At 39.5% G+C, this 18,544-nt stretch overlaps 1 protein-coding gene across 1 annotated transcript in view; it reads left to right on the top strand.

Annotated features, from left to right (window-relative positions):
- TMEM163 (transmembrane protein 163) overlaps nucleotides 1–18,544 on the top strand; it is a 266,400-nt gene that overhangs the window by 196,931 nt on the left and 50,925 nt on the right. The window lies entirely within an intron of this gene.

Genomic DNA, 18,544 nt, shown 5'->3' with positions numbered 1-18,544 from the left:
AGTGAGATCATTCCATATTCATTCTTCTGTTTCGACTTATTTCACTTAACATGATTTCTTCAAGTCCATCCAAGATGGGCTGAAATTGATGAAGTCACCAGTTTTAATAGCTGAGTAGTATTCCACTGTGTATATACATACTACAATTTGCTGAGCTACTCATGTGTTTTTGGACACCTGGGTTGCTTCCAGGTTTTGGCTATTACACATTGTGCTGCTAATAACATAGGTAAACACAAATCTTTTTGAATGGGTGTGTTGGGTTGCTTAGGATATATCTCCAGGAGAGGAATTGTAGGATCATAGGGTAAGTCCATTTCTAGCCTTCTGAGAGTTCTCCAGACTGCTCTCCACAGGGTTTGGACCAATTTACATTCCCACCAGCAGTGCAGGAGGGTTCCTTTGAGCCCACAACCTCCAGCATTTGTTGCTGCTAACCTTTTCTGATATATGACATTCTCACAAGAGTGAAGTGGTATCTCATTGTCTTTATTTTCATTTTTTCATGTGTTTCTTGGCCTTTTGGATCACCTCTGTGGTGAATATTCTTTTTTTTATTATTTATTTTCCCTTTTGTTGCCCTTGTTTTACTGTCGTTGCAGTTATTATTGTTGTTGATGTCATCATTGTTAGATAGGACAGAGAGAAATGGAGAGAGGAGGGGAAGACAGAGACAGGGAGAGAAATATAGACTTGCAGACATGCTTCACTGCCTGTGAAGCGACTCACCTCTAGGTGGGGATCCAGGGGCTCTCAACAGGATTTTTATGCCAGTCCTGGGCTTTGTGCCATGTGCACTTAACCTGCTACTCCACCACCTGACCCCCTGTGGTGAATATTCTATCCATGTCCTCTCCTGATTTTGGATGGGGTCATTTGTTTCCTTGTGGTTGAGTTTGGCAAGCTCTTAGTATATTTTGGTTACTAAACTCTTGTCTGATGTATGGCATGTCAAGATCTTCTACCATTCTGTGAGGGGTCTCTTGGTTTGGGTATTGGTTTCTTTTGCTGTGCAGAAGTTCTTTAATTTGATGTAGTCTCATAGGTTTATACTTGCCTTAGTCTTCTTTGTAATTGGATTTGTTTCATTGAAGATGTCTTTAAAATTTATGTAGAAAAGAGTTCAGCCAATATTTTCCTCTAAGTATCTGATAGTGTCTTGTGTAACATTCAAATCCTTGATCCACTTGGAATTTACTTTTGTGTTTGGTGAAATATAGTGGTTCAGTTTCATTATTCTCCATGGTTCAACCCATTTTTCCCAAAACCATTTGTTGAAGAGACTCCTCTCTCCCCATTTAATACTCTGGGCTCCTTTGTCAAAGATTATATGTCTATAGGTGTGGGGGCTTACTTCTGGGCTGTCAGTTCTATTCCACTGGTCAATGTTCCAGTACCAAGCAGTTTTGATGACAATGGCCCTATAATACAATTTGAGATCTGGGAGTGTGATGCCTCCCCTTCTGTTCTTTCTTCTCAAGACTGTTTTGGCAATTCTAGGTCTTTTCTGGTTCCAGATAAACATTTGTAGCACATGTTCTATTCTTCTAAAAAATGTGGTTGTGGTCTTTTTGGGGCTAGCATTAAATTTGTATATAGCTCTGGGTAGTATATTCATTTTGATGATGTTAATTCTTCCAACCCATGAACATAGAATATCTTTCCACTTCTTCATGTCTTTTTCAGTTTCCTTGAGTAGTGATTCATAATTTTCAGTATACAAGTCTTTTACTTCTTTGATTAGGTTTATTCCTAGATATTTTATTGTTTTTGTTGCTATAGTAAAAGGAGTTGATCTCTGTATTTCAACTTCTTCTAACTTAGTGTTTGCATAGAGGAATGCCACTGACTTTTGCATGTTAATCTTGTAGCCTGGCACCTTACTGTATTGCCTGATGATTTCCAAAAGCTTTTTGCTGGATTCTTTAGGTTTTTCTGTGTATACTAGCATGTCATCTGCAAATAGGGAGAGTTTGACTTCTTCTCTTCCAATCTATATCCCTTTAATTCCTTGCTCCTGCCTGATTGCTATGGCAAGAACTTCCAACACTATGTTGAATAATAATGGTGATATTGGGCAGCCCTGTCTAGTACCTGATCTGAGTGGAAATGCTTCCAGTTTTTCACCATTGAGTATGATGTTGGCTGTAGGTTTGCTATATATAGACTCCACTATCTTGAGGAATTTTCCATCAGTTCCCATTTTTTGTAGTGTTCTGATCATAAATGGATGTTGGATTTTGTCAAAGGCTTTCTCTGCATCTATTGATATGACCATGTGTTTTTTGGTCCTGATTTTATTGATGTGGTGGATCATGTTGATTGATTTACATATATTAAACCAACCTTGCATGCCTGGGATAAACCCCACTTGGTCATGATGAACAATCTTTTTAATACACTGCTGTATCCAGTTGGCTAGAATTTTGTTCAATATTTTAGCATCTATGTTCATCAGAGATATTGGTCTGTAGTTTTCTTTTTTGGTTGTGTCCCTGTCTGCTTTTGGTATCAGAGTGATGTTGGCTTCATAGAAGCTGGAAGGGAGTATTCCTGTTTCTTCAATCTTCTGGAAGACTTTTAAAAGTAGAGTCATAAATTCTTCCTTGAAGGTTTTGTAGAACTCATTTGTAAAACCACATGTTCTAGGACTTCTATTCTTGGGAAAGTTTTTTTAAATTTTTTATATTTATTTATTTATTTATTTTCTCTTTTGTTGCTATTTTTTATTATTGTTGTAGTTATTATTGTTGTTGTTATTGATGTCATCATTAGATAGGACAAAAATGGAGAGAGGAGGAGAAGACAGTGTGGGGTAGAGAAAGATAGACACTTGGAGACCTGCATCACAACTGTGAAATGACTTCCCTGCTGGTGGGGAGCTGGGCTCGAATTATGATCTTTATGTTGGTCATTGTGCTTCGCAACATGTGCACTTAACCTGCTGTGCTACCTTTTGACTAGGGAAGGTTTTTGATAACTGTTTAAATGTGTTAGCTATGGTGGGCCTGTTCATATTATCTAGTTCCTCTTTATTTAATTTTGGAAGTTCACAGGTATCTAGAAATTTGTCCATTTCTTCCAGGTTCTCTAACTTGGTGCCATGTAGTTGTTCATAGAAGCCTCACATGATATGTTGAATTTATGCAGTGTCTGTTGTGATATCTCCTCTTTCATTCACAAACCGATTTCTTTGGGTCTTCTCCCTTTTTGGTTTTGTCTGGCTAAAAGTTTGTCGATTTTGTTCAGTCTTTCGAAAAACCAATATTTACTTCATTGATCTTTTGTATGGTTTTCTTATTTTTAATATAATTTATTTCTGCCCTAACGTTAGTTATTTCTGTCCTCCAGGTTGCTTTAGGGTTCCTTTGTTGTACTTCTTCTAGGTCTTTAAGGTATGCAATCAGGTTGTTTATTTTTGCTTTTTCTTGTTTTATAATATGTGCCAGTATGGCTACGATTGCTTCTCAGAACTGCCTTAGCTGTGTCCCAAATATTTTGATAGCTTGTGTCTTCATTTTCATTGAACTCTCAAAACATTTTGATTTCTTCCTTTATTTCCTCTTTGACCCAATAGTTGTTAAGTAGTGTACTGTTGAGCTTCCACATTTTGGGACTATTACTAATCTTTTGCTGATTGTTAAGTGTTAGTTTAATTCCACTGTGGTCTGAGAAGATGCTTGGGATGATTTCAATGCTCTTGAATTTGCTGATGCTGTCTTTAGGGTCTAACATGTGGTCTGTCCTTGAGAATGACTCATGTGGACTTAAGTAGAATCTGTATTTCAGTTTCTTGGGGTGAATGACTCTGAAAATGTCCAATAGTTCTAGTTTATCTATCTCCTCATTTAGATCCCTCATTTATTGATTTTTCTGCCTGGATGATCTGTCAAGCTGAGTGGGGTGTTGAAGTCTCCTAATATGACTTTGTTGCTATTAATATATTGCTGTAGCTCTTTCAGTAAGTGTTTGATGTATTTAGATGACTTCTCATTGGGTGCACAGATGTTAATAATTGTTAAATCCTCTTGATTGACTGATCTTCTGAGCATTAAGTAATGTCCATCCCTGTCTTTTGATTTCTTATTTATTTATTTTCCCTTGGTTTTTTTTGTTTTAGTTATTATTATTTGTTGTTGTTATTGATGTTGCCATTGTTGGATAGGACAGAGAAATGGAGAGAGGAAGGGAAGACAGAGAGGAGGAGATAAAGAGAGACACCTGTGGACCTGCTTCACTGCTTGTGAAGTGACTCCCCTGCAGGTGGGGAGCCAGGGGTTCGAACCAGGATTCTTATGCTGGTCCTTATACTTCCCGCCATGTGCGCTTATCCCGCTCGCTACCGCCGACTCCCTAAATTTTTATTTATTTTAAAATCTATTGTGTCAGATATGAGAAAAGCTGTTCTTGCTTTTTTTTTTTTTTTTTTTTTTTTTTTTTTGTAGGCCATTGGCTTGTGTGATAGTTTTCCATCCTTTCACTTTGAGTCTGTGTTTGTCTCGTGGAGTTAGGTGGGTTTCCTGTAGACATCGTATTGTTGGGTTGTGTTTTCTGATCCATCTTCCTACTGTTTTCCTTTTAATAGGTGAACTAAGGTCATTGACATTTACTGATATCATAGATTGAAGATATTTTAATGCCATTATTGTAGTTTTTAGAGTGTTCTGATATATGGCATATATATCGTGGTCTGACTGTTTATAGGACATCCTTCAGATCTTTCAGGGCTGGCTTGGTGACAGTTGATTCCTTCAACTGTTGCTTGTCTGAGAAGTTTTTAAAATTATTATTATTATTATTATTTATAAAAAGGAAATGCTGACAAAACCATAGGATAAGAGGGGTACAACTCCACACAATTCCCACTACCAGTGTTGACAGATCTATCCATACTCCCAGCATGCCTCTCTTTTTCCTTAGTGGAGCAGATTTCTGGGGAATCAGAGCTCTAGGACACATTGGTGGGGTTGTCTGTCCAGGGAAGTCTGGTTGGCATCATGCTAGTATCTGGAACCTGGTGGCTGAAAAGAGAGTTAACATAGAAAGCCAAACAAACTGTTGAACAATCATGAACCTAAAGGCTGGAATACTGCAGATGAAGAGTTGGGGGGGGGGGTTGTCTCTGTTTTGAAGATAGCTAGTAGGCATATTTTAATTATATTCCAAAGGGCCTGCAGATGTTCTAGGTTTTTTTGGGTTTTTTTTCCTTGAGACTGAAATCAGATATGCAGGTGGATCCAAGTTATTGTCTGGGGAGATGATGTAATGGCTGGCAGAAGGACCAGAATGCTGGATCAGGGAAGAGAGAAGCTCTCAAATATGGAAAGATGTATAAGTATTGTTGACTGTAAACCTCATCGATTTAATATGATCTGGGGCTCATATTTAGCTTAGGAGCCTATGTGACCTCTGCATTCCTATAGATCTGAGCTCACATTCTGTGGTCAGGAGTAGGAACTTTCCAAGCTGCCCCAATATCAGGACCCATCTTCACAGTTGTAGCATAGAGTATATTATCCATCCTCTCTTCGGAGGATGGAACATTCTCTATCATTGTTGATCCAAGTTGAGGGTAAGGTCCTATGGGGAGGCCCCAAACAGATGTATTTTGTTGTTCCTGATAGAGATGACCGGTAACAATGGAGACAGAGATTTATTTGAGGTCTAGGCCCATCATGTGTGTTTGGAATCTCAGGATTCCCCAAGTAGGGCCCCAGCTGATGGGGTGGCCTGATAGTGACTAAAGAGTTATCGTTAAAGTATGCCAGTCATTTGTCCTTATTCAGCTTTTGTAGTCCTTGCTTTGGTAAGGATAGCTTTTGAGTGAGTAAGGGCAGTTTCATAAAATAGGTGAGGTGGGTATCTAAGTTTAAGTGGACACTATTTTATTATGAACTTTATACTGACTCACTGCAGACTATTGTGTACTTTTGCTTTCAGGTATATATTTTGCCCTAATTATGGATACATGTGAACATATGCCCTATCTCATGGGACCTGGTCTATATTTAGGTTTTAGGACTTTTTTAGGAGGGGAACCACCTGGAATGGAATTAGAGAATCCAATGAAAGGAAAAGTCCCGGGAATAGAATTAGACAATCCTATGAAAGGAAATGTTCCACCCCAGTAATGAGGGTGAAGGGTTGACATTCCCTGACTGACGTCTCTGGACACAGTCTGAAGTGAAGCATGCTGAAATGGTACTCATTGCATTGATTTGGTTGGGATCGATGGATGCACTATCACTTGTTATGGACTGAGAGAAGTATGCAGAAAAGTGAGCCTCACCCTAGGGGTTCCAGGACTGGGGGAAATATAGGCTCTATAGAGGAAGTGGGAGGTTCTGCTGTCCTAGGTTTTAAGATGGCAATAGATAGTTTATTGCTATTATCACATTATTTGGCAATTGGGTTAAGTTTGAAATATCCCTGTGCTAGGATTTGTTGTATGATAGACAACATCACCATAATTTATGTCTTTTGACATTATTTGTATATATCTGTGCCACGGGTTGCTTCTGTTCTCCCTGTTCTAAGCTTTTAAGAGAGTGCACATATCAAAGACTCAGCCTATGGTGTGTCCATTAAAAAGATTGAGACATTCACTCAATTTTCCTCCTCTCATATTAATTAAATATTGATTTATATGATTATGAGTTAATAAGAGTGTACATAAACACCTAAGAAGGTTTTTATTCCTTCATCTAGTTTGAATGAAAGTCTAGCAGGCCACAGTAATCTTGGATGAAAGCCTTTCCCATTGAGCACATGATAGATATCTTGATATTCTCTTCTGGCCTGTAGTATTTGTGTGGAGAAGTCTGCTGCTAATCTTATGAGTTTTCCTCTGTAGGTGACTGTTTTTCTCTTGCAGCCTTCAGGATCCTTTCTTTATCCTTATTCCTTTCCATTCTAGATATCATGTTTCTTTAAATCTGGGTTAATTCTGTTTGGGACCCTCTTGACTTCTTGAACCTTTGTCTTTTACGTTGTCTAGACTAGAGAAGTTCTCAGATGTTGATGTCCTGTAGAATGCTTTCTTCCTCTCCTTCTCTTTCTTCCTCTGGTAAGCCAATAATGTGTATATAATTTTTTTAATGTGAGAGGTTAACCAGGTATGCCACCAACTGGCCCCTCTTGTGTATATTATTTCTTTTGAAGTCATCCCATATGTCTCTCTTGTTGTTTTCAGTATCTCTTAATCTCTTCTTGAGATCTCTTACTTACTCTTTAGTTGTCTCTAATTCATCCTCAATCTTGCTAATTCCATCTTCAGCCTCATTTATCCTATTCTATCTCCCCTCTACTGTTTTCTGGAGTTCATATAATTTGTTACCTTGTTGTGATACTGTTTTAGCTTGTGGAGCTAGTTTTAGCTTGTGGAGCTAGTTGTGTTCTTAGCTCAGCTATTTCAGCTTTCAGCTCTCTAATGACCTTGAGATAATTAGTGTTTTCTTCCAGAGTGTCATTTGTTGTTTCTGCATTTCTGATGACAATTCTTGCAAACTCTACTCATTCCTGTGACTATTTCCTTAACCAGCTTTTATATGTTGACCTCATTATTCTGTGCTTGAACATTTGGGGGGGGGGGCTTTTAGCTGGACTTTTATCCCAGTTAACTTCTCCAATATTTCTTTTTGCTATTTTAACCATTCTAGATATGTTATGAGATCCCTCTCTCAGTACTATTCAAATTATTGATCACTTTTGCTTGGATTGACTTGTGTCTAAGTAAGGTATTTAAAGAGTTGACAGTTGTGGAAATTAATAGTTGTTTCAATATTATTTCATTTCCTGAGTTGGAGCATAGAGGCTGTTAAAAGTCTCCTTTGTTCTTTTACTTCCCTGTAGGCTATGGAAGCCTGAGGACTTTTAAACTATAAGTAGGCTTCTTAGCTTAATCTCTCACTCCTGACCAAGAGATAAAGCAGGGTGGGTGAGTAAGAGCACAGTGGTTATGCAAAGAGACTCTCACACCCTAAGGATCCAAAGCTCCAGGCTCAATTCAGCTTCTCTGCCAAGCCAGGCAGCACTGCTGGGCCCTGTGAGTTTCTAAACAAGTCCCATTTATAGTCCTATTTATAGTAGGTTCACTATGTTCTCATCAGGAGAACAACATGGAAAGGCTCCCACTATTCAACCCCACTGCTAGATCACCAGGGTGTAGATATTCTTCTGAGTTTTTTGGTCAGTTCTCTGCCTCCCAATGTCAGCTCAGGGCCTCCCCCTGCTGCTCCAGCCTCTGAGGGTAGTAGCAGTGGAGACTCACATTTACATTTGATGACTCTTAGGGGTATTTTCTCCTCCCTTCAGCAGTCTTTTTGTTGTTAAAACAGACTGGAGGTGGTGCCTCAACCGTTAAACTGCCAGACTGTTACCAATTGCCTGGGAGTAGAAATGGGCTTAAGCTCCAGGAATCTCTCCTCTGCCTCTTATCTGTCCACATGCCACACATGTTTGCACTCATCAGTGATTTCGTGGTTTTCCAGTTTTTTCAGTTGGCCATATATGGTTACTTATGGTCTTTGTTCAGATGGAATGAGGAAGCATGTACAAGGAAGTTCCTGGTCTGGAAAAGTCCATCCATCTTAAAGTCATGAGGTTAAGTGAGGACCTGCCAATTGCCCCTCCTGTGAGGAGGGGGCTTGGGGTTGACCCTCTCAGACTCTCATGGAGATAATGGCCTGGATTTCCTAGACAGTGAGCCTCTCCCCCCACATGCTTTACTATTTATATATTTATATAGGCTGAGCTATTTATATACCATAAATGAAGTCTAAATTTGAACTTTCACTTTTGACCTAATAACCTTAGTATTAATGATGGATTTCCAAAAAGGAGCAGTTGAAGTGTGTGCAGTTCATTACTAGAGACATTCACATAGTTAATTGTCACAACAGTAATTTTTAGGACATTGATTTGATTCTCTGTTTGGGGGAAAAGATGTGGACATGTCAAATCCAGAGTGATAGATTATCTTATTGAAATGGTCCCTTCCTCTTTTCTCTAGGGTGACAGTTCCTACAGGTAAGTAAGTTACAGCAGTTTTCACCCCTTGACTTACATTTTGGCATGAGAGGTTGGTTTCCATATGAACATGTTGAGGGTAAGACTGGTAATGTGAATGGTCTTTCTATCCACTTTGTGTTCCCAAGTATGATCATGACTGCTGTCTGATATGCTATTGTTCATACTTGCCTCCCTTTTCTTGTAGCCACTTCCCCATTGCAGATGTTTCTCTCTTCTTAAGGGTACCCAGGCACCTTTTCTGCATTTCTGAATGAACTTACTCTGATGACTGAGCATACAGGTCTTTCCCTCCATCCTGGACAGTGCTGGTAATCAGATGTACTGCTTGCTGGGCATCCCTTCTTTGCTCATCTGGCCAAAGAAAGCTCATGTCCCTTTCTTCTCTAGACTCTATCCCTGTTCTCAAGTCCATTTGCAGATGCAGCTCTGTTCTCTGTGTTGATCTGAGCTGGGCACAAAACTCAATACCTACTGACCAAGAATTCTTTTCATGGAGTTACACCAGATTTCAACTGCTTCCCCAAACAGATAAGAAAAATAATGAATCTCAGAGGTAAAGTGGTTTGAGGTGGGGGTGGGTGTCTTAATTTTCTTTATCTCTTTCATCCAATTTATTTGGTTTGCTTGGGTCATAGTATTGCTTTTAGATTGTAAATTTCTTAAAGTGTAATAAGGAAGTACAGGCTTATGTAACAGTGGTGACCAAGACTGCTGTTTTTGGCTGGACAGTCAAGTTTGTTAAAAATGCCCCCCCCCAAAAGTGGGGGGATGTGGGGTTGGACAAATTTAGTCTACAAGCCAGGAGAATGAAGTTGCATCTTGGATTTTCATCTGTCTATTCTTATGATTATTTGTGGTCAGGCTCTGATTTTATCTATGATATCTCAAAGTCATCTTGCTTTTCTGTTTTGATATTACACTATGACAGATCAACACACTCTTCTCAGTTTTTCCTGGAACACCCTTTTGCCTCCAATTAGGATCTGAGACAAGAGTCTGGCTGCAGGTTATTGATTATACAATTCCAGGAGTGATCTCAGGAGGCAAGAACAAAGGGGGGGGTTACTAGACAGAAAGGGAGAAAAAGCCAATAAATAACGAAAATGTTATGTTCACTTCTTTTTTTTAATTTTTTTTAATTTTTAAAAAATATTTATTTTATTTATTTATTCCCTTTTGTTGCCCTTGTTGTTTTATTGTTGTAGCTATTATTGTTGTTGTCATTGTTGGATAGGACAGAGAGAAATGGAGAGAGGAGGGGAAGACAGAGAGGAGGAGAGAAAGATAGACACCTGCAGACCTGCTTCACCGCCTGTGAAGCGACTCCCCTGCAGGTGGGGAGCCGGGGTTCGAACCGGGATCTTTATGCCGGTCCTTGTGCTTTGCGCCACCTGCGCTTAACCCGCTGCGCTACAGCCCGACTCCCCCTTTTTTTAAAAGATTTTATTTATTAATGAGAAAGATAGGAGGAGAGAGAGAGAGAACCAGACATCACTCTGGTACATGTGCTGCCGGGGATTGAACTCAGGACCTCATGCTTGAGAGTCCAATGCTTTATCCACTGCACCACCTCCCGGACCACTATGTTCACTTCTATACAAGGGGTTTCATTCCTCTTCAGATACTCTGAGTTGGAACTCTGAGATCGCCAGGGCAGCAACTTTCATCTTAGTTAATCAAGTGGTGTGACATGATTCCAGAAGCATCTAACATACTTTCTAGTTCCCTAAAATCTTTCCCATGATGTGCAGTGATTAAAAAAATAGCCCACTTGTGTTTACTAGAAGATGTTCTTATGTTTATTTAGTACTTAAGTCATATTTGATATCTTTAATTTTGCCATCTGTATAATGGACAGAATGATAATGGCTGTGTAAGTTCCAGCATTTATCTCTTGTGGTGGCAGTTGGTGTTGTTGTTGTTGTTGTTGTTTAACTTAGACACAGGTAATTTAGGAACCAGAGCAATTGTCTACTGTATAAACAGATCTGTATTTTTAAAAAGATTTATTTATTTATTTGCCTCCAGGTTTATTGCTGGTGCCTGTACTGCGAATCTACTGCTTCTGGAGGCCATTTTCCCCATTTTGTTACCATTGTTGTTGTTATTGCTGTTGTTGTTGTTGGATAGGTCAGAGAGAAATGGAGAGAGGAGGGGAAGACGGGGAGAGAAAGATAGACACCTGCAAACCTGCTTGACTGCTTATGAAGTGACTCTATTAAGAGATACCAATACAAGTTAAATTTAAAAAATTTTAGCAACTAGATGGTACAGGTAAAAACTTTAGGAGTAATCACTAATATGATTTTTCCCAAGTTATACTGAGCTGCTGGAAAAATCACGACATATTATTCTATTCTATTTTATTTATTTATTTTTGTCTCCAGGGCTAAAATTTTATTTTTTTTATCACTGTTGCTTGGTGCCTGCACTACAAATCCAGGGCTCTTGTAGGCTATCTTTTTCCCTTTTATTATCTTTGTTGTTTATATTTGTTGTTGTTGTTATTCTTATTGCTGTCATTGTTGTTGGATAGGACAGAGAGAAATCAAGAGAGGAGGGGAAAACAGAGAAGGGGAGAGAAAGATAGACACCTGCAGACCTTCTTCACCGCCTGTGAAGCGGACCCGCCCTCCCCCACCCCCCACCCCCCCACCCCCATCCGCACACAGGAGGGGAGCCAGGGGCTTGAATCCTTAGGCTGGTCCTTGGGTTTGGCACTATCTACGCTTAACCTGCTGTGCTACTGCCATATTTTTATATATTTATAAAAATACTGACATATTTTTCTGTGCAAAGGTGTGTGAAGACTTTTCCAACATCCTACTAATATAGTGAGGCTACAATGTATTTACATTCTTCAAATAATTTAAAATCATTTTTCTGCTTAGAAAAATATTTGCCTCACAGTGGATGAATATTATTTTCCTTTCAAATGCTTTCTTTCTGTTTTATCTATTTTTTTTTCTTACTCTGGGAAATGTCAGCCTTCAAAATAGTAGCATGTATAGGTCACAGAGTACTTGCAGAAATAAGACCCAACCAAAAAACATTGTGAATTTTTTTTGCCGTCTGACAGCTTTGTACTGAAAGGAAGCCCATAATTTGCACATTGCTCTGTAAGAAACTTGTATTTTTTCCCCCTAACCTGCCAGTAGGTAACTCATACCTACTATTCAACTTTTACATCTTGATTATGCAAATAAATCTGCACTTCAAACCTGTAGATTTAAAATAAAAAAATTTAGTGAGCTAGAATTCCCATTGCTGCAATTAGTTTAGAATTTTAGAGCACCTGAAACTTGGTGATTAAGTCAAAATTGTTAATTTCATTATCAGGAAGCTGAGGTCTGGAGGGGATTTTTTTTTATTGATTTAATAATGATTGACAAGATTGTAGAACAAGAGGGGTACAATTCCACACAATTCCCACCACTAGTGTTCCATATCCCATCCCCTCCATTGGAAGCTTCCCTATTCTTTATCCCTCTGGGAATGTGGACCAAAGATCTTTATGGGGTGCAGAAGGTGGAAGGTCTGGTTTCTCCACTTGAATGGGCATTGGCAGGTCGATCCTGGCTGTCTCTATCTTTCTCTGGTGGGTCAGTGCTCTGGGGATGTGGGGTTCCAGGACACATTGGTGAGGCCCAAGGATGTCAGGTTGGCGTCATGGTAGCAACTGCAACTTGGTGGCTGAAAAACATTAAGATGTAAAGCAGAGCAAATTTTTTAATAATCAGAAATCTAAAGATAAAAATAGAGCAGATGAGATTTGGGGCCGCCATTTTGGAAAAAGCTAGTAGTTCTGTTTTTAGGTATATTCCAAGAAGCCCATGACTTTACTAATTTTTGCCTGAATCCAACAGCTAACATGGAGGTGGGCTAAAGGTACTGTCTCGGGAGATGGTGTCACAGTTGGACATAAGACTAGAAAGCTGGATCAGGGCAGAGAGTTGCTCCTGAATATGAGGAAAGTATATAAATATCATTAACTGTAATCCCCACTGATCAGATCTAGGGCTCATGTTTTTGTTTTTTGCTTCCAGGGTTATCGCTGGGGCTCAGTGTCTGCACTACAAATCCACTGCTCCTGGAGGCTTTTTCTTTTTTCTTTCTCCATTTTGTTGCCCTTGTTGTTGCTGTTATTGTTATTGTTGCTATTGCTGTTGTTGTTGTTGGATAGGACAGAGAGAAATCGAGAGAGGAGGGGAAGATAGAGAGGGAGAGAGAAAGACAGACACCTGCAGACCTGCTTCACTGCTTATGAATCGACCCCCCTTCAGGTGGGGAGCCAACGGCTCAAACCAGGGTCCTTATGCTGATCCTTGCACTTCATGCATGTGCGATTAACTTGCTGTGCTACTGCCCGGCCCCCTAGGGCTCATATTTTTTACCTGAAAAAAGTCAAGCCGCATCAATAAGCCTCTGGCAATGATGACGACGATGATGATGATGATGATATATTTACATACTGGTGTTCCCATAGCACACAATATATACTGTGATGTTCAGTTAAAACTTTATTTACACCATTAAGTTTGACACCTGGTAGAGACCAACAGTTTGATATCTTAAATGAGGATACAAAAGAATAAAAATGTTAAAAGAAGTTACTTTTGGAATTTCTTTTCATTAAAAACATACAGAAATATAAAAAGCATAAATGTCCTCACTATTGTTAATACTTAAGGCATTATTAGCCCCAAATTAGCCCTGGTTTAGATTTATATTTAAATATTTCTAATCTGTATACATGCAATTTTATACCTCTTTTCTACTTAATATTTTATTTATCTCTGGACACTTGCTATTGACAAAAACAATTTTAAAATGCCATTTAGTCTACTGAATTAATGTGTCACAGTTACCTAAACACTTTTGGGGCACATTTAACTTCCTCCAGTTTTAAATGTAAAAGTAATACTTATAGTATTATTATAAGAATACTGTGGACATTCTTCTGTAAAAAGCGTTTTCTTTAGGGATAGATTCCCAGAAGTGGGTCAAAGTGAATGAACAATTGAAGCCAATTACACTAAGCACTATAATCAAGGAAGGTAAAAACACTAGAGAATAGGTTACCAAGGAAATGGTGGAGTATTTTTGTTGGGATGAAAAGAAATTAAAGATTCAGTTAACCAAGTCATGCTGTGTCCTGAAGGTGGAGAACTTATTTCCCCAACTGAGACAGAGCAAGTCGAATTGGTGCCCTAGGCCTCTACCATAGAGTGTGCATATTCTAGGAGTAATAAGGAGGCTTCTATTCTAGTGTATCTTGTTGATGTAGTAAAAAGTATTCAGGAAGTGGTTTTTATGTACATATGTGTGGATTTGGAATTGCTTGCTTTTCAGAAAAGACTAAAACTTGTAATGAGTCCTCTCTGCCATAGTAACACTAGTGTTCCAAAGTGATTCAGCCAAGTTAGGCAACCCCTGACCCAGTTGTGGGGGCTTCTTTTTGGGAGACAATTATTAATTGCTATATTTTTCTCTGAATGACCTTTGTCTGCCAGCTATGCTATAGTCACAACCCCCAAAGCTCAATTATTTATACCACAAGCATAAATATCGAAGTTTTCTTTTCCATTTAAACCAAGAATTGATGGTGTCCCTGCTCCATGCATGTTCTCGTTCTGTGTCTCAGGATAAAGAAAGAACTCTCTGAGGATTACTGTTCTTGTGAGCAGGGAAGGATTGATGTCAATCCAACTATACTGAGAGTTTCTTCCTGGGGGTACTGGGTGTGGTATTTTCATATCTTCAACCTCATTCCATTGGCCAAAGCAACTCACAAGGCTAATCCTAATAGTATGCAGCTATATTCTTTCTCTTCAGGGATGTGCTGAAATGCACATAGTATAGGTAGTAATATGGGGCCAGGAGAGAGCTTACTTGATAGCACGCACACTCTACCACCCACAAAGACCTAGGTTTGAGCACCCAGCACCATATGCATGATGGGTGCTATGGGGTTTAATCCTCTCAGTATCTTTCTGTCTTCTCTCCCTCTATTTCTCAAAAAGAAAGAAAAAGCAAAAGTCCAGTAGGAGCGGTGGAATTGCAAAAGTGTGAAACCTGGTGTGCCAAGAACAACAACGACAACAGCTGGGGGTGGGGAGGAGATAGGAATATGTAGCTGAGATCAAATTGCTGTAAACAGTGATACAGGTAGTTTACTATATGCTCACAACATACTCCTTTTTCTCTGACTTCCATCTGTCCTTTCTCCACTGAAGCACAGAACTTGGTTATATGCAGGAGGTACTTTGGCCTTAATGTGAGGAAATCTTCACAAACAGAAAAATCTGCCAACTTAATATATGTCAGCTGTAGCCTTGTGTCTTGTCATAGTAGCTGGTCATGTTTTTCTGAAGATGCCCACAATAATATCTTCCCTCCCATATGCTCTTCATCATCACCCATCACTCTCCATCCAAAATTGACCTTGCTTTTCCTTTTCCTCTTTTATCTTTGCATTTCTGTGTCTCACTTATACTAAGCAGAATGCTCTGCATGGATGATGTATGACTTTTAAGGTCTTGCAGATCAAGATACTTCCTCTGGGGAGAGTCAGCTACCCAGGAAACCCAACTACGATGAAGGACATTGACTAGCCACTCTGGTCTATAGCCACAGTTGTGCTAAGCCTACTGTGGGATGTCCTTGTTAGCACCCACCTAGGAGTCAAAGTTAGGAAAAGAATATCTGATTAACCTAAGCTTGGATTCAGCATTTTGGCTAATGATAAGGGTGCAAGGAGTGTTGATCATCTCCTAAGAGTGTGGACCTGAGAGGAGAATTTAACCCACTACTGAGGAATAGGTGAATGAATTTTGCTAAGTCCCAGAATATGTTCACTGACTTTGTTGTTAAAAATGCAAATCTCGGGGGCTGAATGGTAGCACAGCAGGCTAAGCGCACATAGCGCAAAGCACAAGGACTGGCATAAGGATCCCAGTTTGAGCCCCTGGCTCCTCACCTGCAGGGGGTCGCTTCACAGGTGGTGAAGCAGTTCTGCAGGTGTCTATCTTTCTCTCCCCCTCTCTATCTTCCCCTCTTGTCTCGACTTCTCTCTGTCCTATCCAACAACAACAACAGCAATGGCAACAATAACAATAATGACAACAACAAGGGCAACAAAATGGCCTCCAGGAGCAGTGGATTTGTAGTGCAGGCACTGAGCCCCAGCAATAACCCTGGAGGAAAGAAAAAAATGCAACTCTAGTTATCTTACTTCATTGTCAAAACTGCCAGGGGCTTGCATAATTTAAAAATTTTTTTGTATTATCTTTATCTATTGGATAGAGACAGCCAGAAATAGAGAGGGAAGGGGGTGATAGGGAAGGAGAGAGACACAAAGACACGTGCAGCACTGCTTTATCAATCACAAAGCTTTCCCTCTGCATGTGTGGACTAGGGGCTTGAACATGGGTCCTTGTGCATTGTAACATGTGTGCTCTACTAAGTGCACTGCCACTGGGACACTTGAATCATTTTTATAGGAAGAAATCATGTGTAGCTTAACCTAGCATGTGAGACTCTTTAGGGCAAGTCCTTGCTCCTTTCTGTACCTCATATCCCTGCTAGCACTACTCATGAGACTTTGACTCCAACCTTGCACTTGTTATTTCTTGAAATATGATATTTAAAAAAATTATATTTATTTATTTATTTCCCCTTTTCTTGCCCTTGTTGTTTAACATTGTTGTGGTTATTGATGTCGTTGTTGTTGGATAGGACAGAGAGAAATGGAGAGAGCAAGGGAAGACAGAGAAGGGGAGATAAAGACAGACACCTGCAGACCTGCTTCACCACTTATGAAGTGACTCCCCTGCAGGTGGGGAGCTGGGGGCTCGAACCAGGATCCTCACACAGGTCCTTGCACTTTACGCCACGTGTGCTTAACCCACTGTGCCACTCGACTCCCGAAATATGATCTTATCCATTGTCAGGACTTTAAAGATTATTTCCATGCTGGAAACACTCCAATTTATATTTCCCATTCAAGAACTTTTATCTGAATGCTGTTAAAATCTGATACATCATCTTATACCCGGTCAGTGCCTCCCGTATCTTCCCGTCTTTACCAGCGCCTAAATTCGTATTTGACTCTTAGCTCCTTGGCATCACCTCCACTACTTCCCTTCTTGCCTACTGACTGTTGAACCCACTGACTTCTTTGATGTTCCTCAGGTCCAGCAGATTTCTGCTTCAGGGCTTTGCCCTTCCCTCTGCCTTTCCTGGAAGAGTCTTGCCCCACATATCTACATCATGTGCCCACTGGAGTGGTGCCTGGCACAAAGTAGGTTTGCAGTGAAAATGTGTGGAGTAGATGAACTTTCGTTTAGCTTTGGATACATTTTCTCTGGAGTATACTCTTCACTCTTTCCCAAGCTAACTTCTTTCGATTCACAGAACTGCAACTCAAATCTCATCTCTGGGAAGATTTCTGGTGATTTAAATGTCCCAGTTTCTCTATTCTCGAAGGAAAAATACCAAGTCTTGCTTATGTTTTTATCTACTGTATAGATGGCTTCTTGACACCTAGTAAACCTTGGGTAAATATTTCTTCCTGTCTCAAAATTAGTGTAGAGGTTATTTTAACTGGTGGTACTTGCACACTACCTCAGAAACAATAAAAACATAATATATTACATAGGAAAAGAATGTCTTCATTCACCATGCTTTTTCTTTTTTAAAAAATTAATTAATTTTGTTTTATTTTTTGGAGACCTCATCCCTCCCCCACCTTTCCCAGAGTCTTTTGCTTTCATACAATATACCTTGTCCAGTTCAGGTTTCACTTTTTCCTTCCCTCGTTTTCCCCATATATCAAGTCCCGCTTATACGCGAGATCATTTGGTATTTGTCCTCCTTTCTGGCTTATCTTGCTTAACATGATGTCTTCAAGTTTCATCTAAAATGATGCAAAGGACATGACTTCATCATTTTTGGCCGCTAAGTAGTATTCCATTGTTGTATCACCATGTATTTTCTACAGAGGCTGTCCATCCTCTTTTTGTCACCTGCTAAAATATAATAAATTCATAGACATATTACATATTTAGTAAATAAGAACAGATTTAAACTTTTATATAAATAATTAAACTGCCATTGAAGATATTTAAATGATCCTCTTTGAATATTGAGTTTGTTCAAGTTGTGAAGTTTCTGAATGGGATTACTATCCTGGAAACAGATTTTACCTTGAAATTTCTTTTAAAAAATCTTCCCAGAGCACACCAGTTCACTTTTGTACTTCATGTATCTGGCTGAAAGTAATGGCTGTCAGCAAATTGCCTTAGATCTCATGGGAACTGATAGAAAGCAGCCCTCCCTCTCCACTGCTTCTTCTGCCTTACCCTAACATTATCTTTCCTGGCATCACTGCAGTTACAGTCATCTGATCTCCCTGCTTCTCCCAGTGCACCTCTTTGGTCTGTTCTCAGCAGACAAGATAGAGTGATCCTGCTTAAATGGAAATTATTCTTTTCTCAGTTCTGTGTTAACTCCC

This window comes from Erinaceus europaeus, chromosome 18 (assembly GCF_950295315.1).
Source record: "Erinaceus europaeus chromosome 18, mEriEur2.1, whole genome shotgun sequence".
NCBI lineage: Eukaryota > Metazoa > Chordata > Mammalia > Eulipotyphla > Erinaceidae > Erinaceus > Erinaceus europaeus.
Note: the sequence above shows the minus strand (reverse complement) of the source record. Positions and strands in the feature narration are given on the sequence as shown.